Genomic DNA, 9,741 nt, shown 5'->3' on the forward strand with positions numbered 1-9,741 from the left:
GTAATTAATTACGTGCTGAATTTATTAATGAATTCAGGTTCAGGTCATCTTAATGTATATTCCTCTCATATCACGTACTGTATCTATACCCTAGTCAAACATAAGTTATTACCTTTAGTAGGCTGATATTCATGGCATGCTGGAAAAGATGGCTGAATTTTGTGAATCTGTGATCCCGTAACATTAGAGTCCCTACCAGCTCCTGGACTAATGGCAAATTATATCTGATAGAACCGCTCACCAGCTTATAACATCGATGCTTTCTGTGGTTTTTTATCATCAAAGTCCCACACATTGCATAAGGTAAATATTCTTCTCCTCACTTTTCAGAAGAGCAAACTAAAAACAGCAGTGATGTCATTTGCAACAGAGCACAGGGGCTGGAATAGCACCTTTCTGGCTGTCTCAAGCCAGAAAGTCACACTTCAGTCCTTGTTCCCCCTTCATCTGGGAGAGCAATTCACTGTGCTCTCTGGTGCATTGGTGCAGATGAAGCAGCACTGAAACTCTCCTCGTTTTCTGCCCACCATCTAGTCAAGGAGCAAACAGCCTGGCAGGAGCTGCTGTCTTAACTGCAATCAGACTGCAGCCTTCACAGGAGGCTTAATGCCTTTTTATTCTTCTCTGGGAGTTTGTCTCAGTTTCCAACCTATGAATGCAAACATTAGTTGGGAAAACAAAAGATTTTCATATTGATAAGCCATGTAATTAATTCTCCTTTGATCTTTGCTGTAAGTGATCCTATACATAAGTTTCTCTGTTGAGGGAAAATGGAGGATTAGTTGCATTAAACATCTAGAAAATAAAACAAAAGCAATGACCATTTTCTTAGGGAATAAGTCTGTCACATTATGCTTTATCAGTATAATTTATCTATGTATTGTGTAGAAAAGAAATCTTTTTAAAGATTGTTGTGAGGAATAATTAAATAGATTAAAAGTGCCACTATTAAAGTAATCAACATTTTTTTGTAAGTTGTGGCCAGATTCAAAACCTCATGACATTGATGAGGTGCCTTACACTGATTTAAGCTGGCTTTCCTGTCGCTCCATATGATCGTGAGTATGCTGTATGAAGGTGGCTAGGTAAAATAGTCAGAAGTTAGAGTGAGAATTAAAGAAGCTTATAAACCAAACCTCACTCTCAGTTATGACTTAAAGCCAGGTTTTGAATGCATTTAGATGCCTAGAGGTCAGCTAAAGAACCTACTGGACTTTCCAAAATCATGCGAGCGCTTTCCTCCATGATCGAAAGGAGTGCAGGTCTGTGCATTGAAAGCTGGCTGCACACTCAAAATCAGGCTCTTAGATAAGTGCCTGTTTGATTTTTAAAAAGGATATTTAGTCATTAAGTCAATGAGGTGCCTTTGCAAGTGCTACCAAGAAAAACAGTTTCTCACTCTAGAGTTTTTTGTAGATGATCAGTAGCTGCAATATGTAAAATTCAGTCAAATTAGGACCCCTGTCTCAGCTCTGGGTGGTCAGCAATGATTCTGGAATACATATGGCCATAAAGTAATTCCTTGTTCTATTTTGCTATATACGATTATTATGCTGAATGTATTATGTTTTAAGAAAAGGATAAACAAAATATTTTTAAAAGTCTGGGAAAAAGACTGCAAAAAACATATTAACAAGAAAAATATTAGTGCCATGATATAATAGAAAATTTGTTGACTGATACATGAAGTAGAATAAATTTTCTTCACAACAGTTTTGAGTCATGGTGGTAATGGAAATGTATCCACAAAGTCAGTGCAACTTAGAAGTTATGTAAATCCAAATATTAACTTTGTCTTGGAAAATGTGCTGGAAAAATCGATTATATTGAGTTTAAGAAGCAAGCAAAAACGACAATGTTGCTTGTACACCTGGGGTGGCATGTGAAGGTTTCTAGAAGTGCCTCTTTAGCCTAGTGCTGAAAATCTGGAAACTGCAAAGCCAGAGTGTGTAATATAGTGCTACCAGTTGTGGAAACTCTGTGTGTGTGTTATCAGATATTCCCAAAGGGCTCCTGGGTATGAAGTTTAAAGTTAAATAGTGAATCAATGTAAAAGCAATTTAATGTTTGAAAGTGTGGAATGAGGAACAAAAGCTGTCAAATGGCCAAGACAAATGCAGCTCCCTTTTGGTAGTTGTTTTTGGGCCTATTCTAGGACTTTTGTATACTGCCTTCAGCCCGTAATTTATGAGATGCTGTTTAATTGCCTTTATCTTCCATTGAGGACCTATGCAGCTAAAAGATCTTTGCTTCCAGGCAGTGTGTGGAATTTACTATAGTCAAATTAATGACTCAGGCAACATTACAGACTCTATAGCATTAAAATGCTTTGTATCAAGAGTGCTCTATTATTAGTCAGCACAGTTTGTACTTAAGTTTTCTGAAATTACCTTATTCTCAGGAGAGACTTTTACAACGAAAGCCTGATTTTTCAGTAACCAGGCATACCTGTGTGAACCTAGTAAACCAAGCATAATTAGTGCAATGCAGTTTACAAAGATGATGTACAGATGCAGTGTCAGGCATATGGTGAAGGTATGAAATCATATACACTCATTTTATTGTACTCAGACACTTCTGAAAGTACTGTCATTCACTGTGAAACCTGATCAGTGATACAGAGGCTCTCTTGCCACCATCTCAAATGCGTAATCTTAAACATAAGCAAGCAGTAGGAACCGCACTGCAACCCCCAGGTACCCACAAATGGCAGCTTGTCTGCCTGAAAGGCTAGTTAAAAGGGTTGAATTCTGTACAGTCTTGATGTTACCTGTTAGCGTTCATCAGCAATAACCCCACGAACACAGTATAGTTACCGGGAAAATGAATACAAATCACCTCTGCAAGGGAAGACTAGTCATTAGACCTCAGAGATAAGGAACGACTACTTTTATGCTGATATCTCTTTTATCTTTTTTCTTTCCTTTGAGAAAGGGAAAATGAGAGGAGACCACATTCAGTAAATGTGGAACTAAATATGCAGTGACTGTTAGCTGTGAAAAGGCAACCAGTTCTAGTCCCATGCTGTCAAATGTGTATAGTATGTTTTATTGTTGTCAGTATAAAAAACTACCTGGTCAAGTTCATTAAAAATAGGTTTAAAGCCTCACATAAACCTTGTGTTTCTCACATGCAGAATCTTAAATAAATCTTACAGGATCCTTCTGAAATCTTGGTCATTTATTTCTTAGCAGCTGAACAGCTGTTTACTGATGGCTGCTGGAAGGTATGTGATGAACAGTAAATGGCTTGGATTAAGAACTGGCTAAAAAATTACAAGGTGTGAGGAAAAATAAACAGCTAAATCTTTATTATCAACAAGGGAAACAGGGCAGAGTGGCTAGAGATAGCTGTGAAGGTTGCTGGAGTCCCATGTAGGTACCAATATCCTCTGTGGGCTTTTCCACTTGAGGGATGGTAAAGTGGTGCAAGTTACCCATAGTTTAAGAGCATTTTGGCAGGGAAAATCCAAAGGTTTTACTCCCACAGAATCTGAGCATCGAATCTGTAATTTAAATCTGTACTTTAGTCTGTGGTGTATCTGATTTTCATCCATAATCAAGCAACAGAAGTGCAAGTGCCTTTCGTATTTTCTGTGCCCATTACTCATGAGGAAACTGAGAAGGGCCTGAGAAAAAAGAAGAGAAGAAGTTCTTCTCAGAAAAGAGAAAACTTCTCTTTTCTGAGAAGAACTGAGAAAAAATATCTTCCAAACTATGGAGATGGACTTGTAATTAAAGCACAGCAATCTCCACAGTCTCTTCTTTGGTCAGGGCCAGAGGATATAGCTCCTCTAATGCACCGCTTTCCTACCTAGGGCACAAGATACAAACACAGTATTTACATTTAGCAGTGGCTGCCAGTGTTGCTGCTTCTGTCTGCACCGCAGTTATCTTCAGACTGTAGCAGAAATGACCTACCTCATGGCCCAGACATCCTTTCCTTAAGGGTAGTGTAAACCTGGATGTCTCTGAAATAAAATAATCACGTGTATTATCTAATTCTGCAGACAGCTGAAGGGAGTAAATTTGTTCCTCCCAAAATGTTTTTCTCTACGTAGACTGAACTATGTTGACAGGAACCACTAAAAGCTACAATGTGATGCAGTTATTGCTTAGCTGAGTGAAGTAACAGCACAAAATGCTTTAGAACAGCAAGTGAAATAGTTAAAATTTTAGAGGAAATGCTTACTTCAAATATAATGTACTTAGAGACTTAGCTAAACTTTGATTTTTTCATTGTAAAAATTGCTCTAAAATCTTTAATAACTTCAAAGGTTGAGGACTTCAGTTTCACAGTAGCAAAATGCTGACAGCCTTTTCTCAGGATGAGTTCAAAAGCAAGAGCACAACTTGCTTTGATCAGAGACATCTTCTTAATTATATTATGGTTCTAGTGAAGTCTGCCTTGCCTTGATAACTGCAACTGGCAAATTTTACCCTTCCTTTCCTCCACCATACTATACAAAATAATCACTTTCCACTTGTAACTCACGAGTTAATAAATTATCTCCTACATTGCATGGCCTTGCCTCTGATTTCTGATTAGATCAAGGTTTTCAGAACTGGTGGAAAGCCTTCTATTCCTACACATTCTGGCAGAAAATAGGAAGGGAAAACAGCCCTTTCTAGGTGTTGTGCACCTGGGTCAACCACTTCAAATTTCTGAAAACTGTAAATTATAGGACATATTTTTGGTTTATTTAATAACAACTATGCTGAAGTCTATCAGGTCATGGCCATATTCACCAGCAGACAATGAATTACATCTACATGAGAAGGGAGAAACTGAAGCCTGCTGAGAACCAGAAGACTGCTATTATGCAATTTAATGCCCCTTACTGGGACTAAATATCTGCTGAGGGACTGCTTGCTTTTATAATCCTTAAAAAAACCCCACAAAAAACCTTTTATGACTGAGAGTTAGGCAAAAGGAGATGCTGTTGAACTATTGATCTCTTCCTTACTACAGGTCCTCTCCAGGTGAGACTGAACACAAGGAAAGGCTTTAGACAAATTGGCTTGGTCCCAAATTCTGCCAGCTGTGCCAGGGGAGAAAGGAAGCAAAGCATCACATATCCTCATGTAAATAACAAAGGTCCAATAATGTGCATGTATTAGCACAAGTCTGCCTAGGATGTCATCTGTTGTGATGACAATTGCCTGACCTGTCCACATGGGCCCATGTCACTGCCTTCCCTGCCCAGCCTGTCACTGGCTTTCTACCTACCCTGTCTCCAATTTGTTCCTCCTTGTTTTCATTTCTTTCCTTCTAAATTCTATTGTATTTTTCTGTTTTCTTCAGTCTTTTGTTATTGTACTTTTTTCCTTTTCTTGTGATTGTTGAGTCTTTCTAACGCTGTCTTTCACAATTCTTCTCAGCTCTTTTCTTCTGAATTACACAGCTTGCTCTTTTCTTCAGTGCCAAAGCTACAGAAACACAGGAGGAGTTTCTCTTGTTTCTCGAGCATGGTGTTAAATTACTCATGGCAATTGTGCAATTACAGAAAAAAAGTTTCTTTAATTCAGGCTAGAAATTGCATATTGAAAGAATTTTACTGTCAGGCTGTACCAAAAGTCTCAACTGTTCATGTGGGAACTGAAGACTTGGAAGCTTATATCTTAACCAAATTTGGGAGGATTTTCACACCATGACACTGCAGTGATATTTTACCTCTGCCAAATTTCAGTTTCTTACTCTCTAGCTTGAAGGTGTTATTTTTTTTTTTTTTTTAAATTGGCTCATCTGTTCAAGCTGAAACTTTCCAAAATCTTTCAGCCTGAGCAAAGCACCCAGCAGCACAGGAAATTCCTAGGAATGGTCAACACTGGCAAGTCACAAACAACTAAAAATAGGTCTTATCATGGAAGGCTTTGAATATGGTAACTGTAAGAGGTACTGTCAGCTCCATGTGTAGAAGACACAACAGAGAGCCTGGCTTTCTTTAGAGGTACCTTGGCAAAGACCCGCTGATCTCCCAAAGCAGTTCACATGCACACTGTTTCTGGGCATGTTTCCAAACAAAGACTGGAGTAAATGCTACTCCACAAGCCAGGACAGGATTTAAAAACTTGCTCTGTAGCCTCTGTGCTCTCAAAGCAATAAGCCAAAATAGTAGGGTGAGACTGTGGTTTTAAGTCTCTTCACAGATCCTAGAGATTACTGTCTCCACCTGCTCATCACCACCTCCTTTGGGGTTCATAATCTCTATGATTTGCCAATGGCAGATACAAGTGGTGGTTTATATCATTTGGCTCCCTGATGTAACAAATATGAAGGAAAAAAAATCAGACAGTTGGAGAAATTTAGTTTGTTATTTGTTTGTTGTGTTATTTTTCCTGGAAGGACACTAGCATAGTTACTATACTTTGGTGTAAAGGCCAATTTCCTACTAGTTTGCTTTACAGTATTTATTCTCACAGAAATGCTATTTTTACTCAGTTCATCTTCAAGTGTTGGTAGATTAAACCCTACAGTGTTCTAACCTCAGCTCTCCAGCACCAAATCAGTATGAGACAATAGTTTTCTGATTAGCCCTACACTGATTTACCTTAATCTAAGTTTCTCCTCAGGTACAGCAATCTCTCAGAATGCCGTGGCTTCCTTGATGATAGATCACATAATAATCCTCATTACCTTTCTTTTGCTGTTTTACTTATGTCATGGCTCCACTTCACAAGTAGTGTATGAGCTGTTTCTCCATGAAGAACATCCCTTACTGCTTTACTCTGAACTTAGTGGCATCATCATTAAGAAGATGAGTTAATTAACTTTTAAAACTTTTAATGTAGATATCTGTATTTTTTTTACTTTTGTGGCATGAAAATTTTAATTTTTTAATAATATTTATGTTCTAAATAAAAGTAGTTTATAGAAAGAGATGTGTACAGTATATCATTATGGACAGGGGATGACTGCATGAGAATATATTTTTGTCTTCTAGAAGTAGGTCTCAAGAAAAAGTGAAGTCTAACTGAAATCTAGTTATACTATGTCTATAAAGAAGGTGTCAGTGACTCAATAAGACTTTTTATTTTGTCATGGAGTTTTATCAGGTCTGCTCTGCTTATGTATAAAAGAATCATAGAATCACAGAATGGTTTGGGTTGGAAAGGACCTTAAAGATCATCTAGTTCCAACCCCCCTGTCATGGGCAGGGACACCTTCCACTAGACCAGGTTATTCAAAGCCTCATCCAGCCTGGCCTTGCAGACATCCAGGGATGGGGCATCCGCAACATCTCTGGGCAACCTGTTCCAGTGCCTCACCACCCTCTCTGTGAAGAATTTCTTCCTGATATCTAATCTAAACCTCCCTGATTTCAATTTGTACCCATTACCCCTTGTCCTATCACTACAGGCTCTTGTAAAGTCTTCTAAAGACTTTCCCTGCTCCCTGTTAGCCCTGTAAACATCACCTAAGATCTGAAAGCCAAGGTGGCTACTGTCCTTTTCAACCCTACTGCCATTAGTAAGAGTACCACAGGCTAAATGATACCATCATTTAAGGTGTTTGCCCCCATTTATTTAGTTCTTGAAAGATATCTTTGGATAAACTTGTCCAAATCTATTAGTTTTCAGCAAGACTTTCACAGGTGTAACCGAGGACAGTCTGGCCTGCAGCAGTGTATACTACTGCAAGGGACAGCACATGAAAACATGCATAATCAACACATGATGTGAACATTTCTGTCTTTTACTGTTCTTTACTGAAGTTACTTTTCAGTATCAAAAAACTATATGCTTGTCTCTGCTTCAGTACAATTGAATTGGTTTAATACAAATGGAATAAATGTTCAGTCACTGTACCCAGAAAGATTCTCTTCCTCTTCTCGATCAATTCCCTGCCAGCAGAAGATGGCTATATACTGACTTAGTGTTTTGGCTAGTCCACTTTTAAATTCTCCAAGCAGCAAGACATCCATTGTTGCTATTTAAAGGCTATTTCATTTTAATAGCTTATACTAGAGGGAATTTGCAGCTTCCATTCCATGTTTTGTAACTTTACGTTAGATAAACTTGTTCATGTCATAGGGAGTAATGAAGTAAAGAAACTTCATTCTCTGCTCTCAGCTCAAATTACTGCTAAAGCACAGTGGTTTGGTGTCCCTGGGTGCTCTCAGGAATGAAAATTCTTTGAGAGGTATGGAACACCTACAAACTGTATTTGGCTATGTTTTATTCTCTTTAATAGCATTCAGCATATTCACTTAAAATACATCTTGCTGAGAAAGTGACTTGATCCAAGACTGGCTTAGGAACTTTTGGGACTGCCTAATCAGGCAGCTTGAGATGTATTTTGAGTTAAACTCAAGTGATGCAATTATGCTCTGGCTGCCTGAATTCATACCTGGGGAATTATGACTATTTCAAAACGGTTACCATTCAGGGGCTGGTTTATGCCATGCAGATTTTGATTGGAGAAGGAGAAGGTGGTGGTAATTTGTGCTTACAGAATCAGCTGGGCTAGAGGAGGGGTTAACACCTTTGTGACTGTGGCAGCTGAGCAGCTGATTTCTGTGAGAGGTTTTTTTTGAGTGAGGTGGTTTAAATTTTTCCTGCCTAGTTAAGAAGCTCTTCCAGCTGTGGCTGCCTGGAGGAAGGGTGCTTCTGTCTTGCCCTTGCTATACATCTCTTGAGTTGTTTAAGAATAATAAATTAGATAAATCAGAATCTAGAGCTTCAGGTAAGACTGAGAATGATTTTGACTTCTGCTGTTGTGAGAGGTGATAAGCATGTGTACACATTTAATGTTTTGGGGTGAAATCTCTGGAATGGTTGCTAAGTTATGTAGAGCACTGGTACCATATTGGCCTGGGCTCCTTGAGCTCCCCTGGTGTTCACCAGTTGGTGTGTGACTGGCCCCCTCATCTGAGGTTCACCCGAAGGGTAGGCAAGTATGTTTGTCACTGCCTCCTCTCCTTAGGTTTATTTAACTGAGCAGTACTGACAGCAGCTTGGAGATGTTGCCTAAATCCTGGCAGAGATAGCTAATGGGGTTACCCAAGGGATTGACTGGTTTTGTCTGGGCTGTGTGCTTCTTTTAGTTTAATGTGGTGCATTCTGCCACTGCAGCTTTCTTGGTCTGTCTACAGCGAGGGTGAGCTAGAGCTTAAGCCTAGAGTTGAGGTGAATCTTAGTAATAAGGTCTATATTCATTTCTGACAAGTGTGCTGTATACCTCAGTGCATTTCTACTGTATCCAAATGAATTATTTTTACTATGGACAGTAATCAGCTTTAAAAACAGCAAGCACCTACACAGCACATGAAGAGACAAGCAGGATCTTACACCGTCATGCTTTGGCTATATACTAGTGGGATGGTTCTTACAAAAAACCTAGCTCAGCAAACAGGAAAGAAATGATGTTTTCTCAATCCTGTATTGAATCTGTCTACCCTTATTATCCATATACGGTTGTGTAAATAATAAATCAGGAGTAAGTAAACTGTATGATGGCAGAAAGCCAGTCAATCATTTCTAATCATCACATTATGCTTGACAATAGAAACTGCTTCTGTTACAATGGGGACGAAGGGAAACTTGCAAGCACAGTATCTACCAGCTGCTGTGCTTTCAGAGGTCTGATAAGATGACAACTAGGTTTGAAAGGTAAAGATCTGATATATGGTGTCTTGTAGGGGTTTTTTGGTGGAGTGTGGTTTGGGTTTTTTTTTTTTTTTTGAAAGAGAGGAAGTGAATGTGACAAATGTGGCAGTTGGTTTGGAAGGTATTTGGGAAC

This window comes from Eurypyga helias, unplaced genomic scaffold (assembly GCF_000690775.1).
Source record: "Eurypyga helias isolate BGI_N326 unplaced genomic scaffold, ASM69077v1 scaffold12526, whole genome shotgun sequence".
Lineage (NCBI taxonomy): Eukaryota > Metazoa > Chordata > Aves > Eurypygiformes > Eurypygidae > Eurypyga > Eurypyga helias.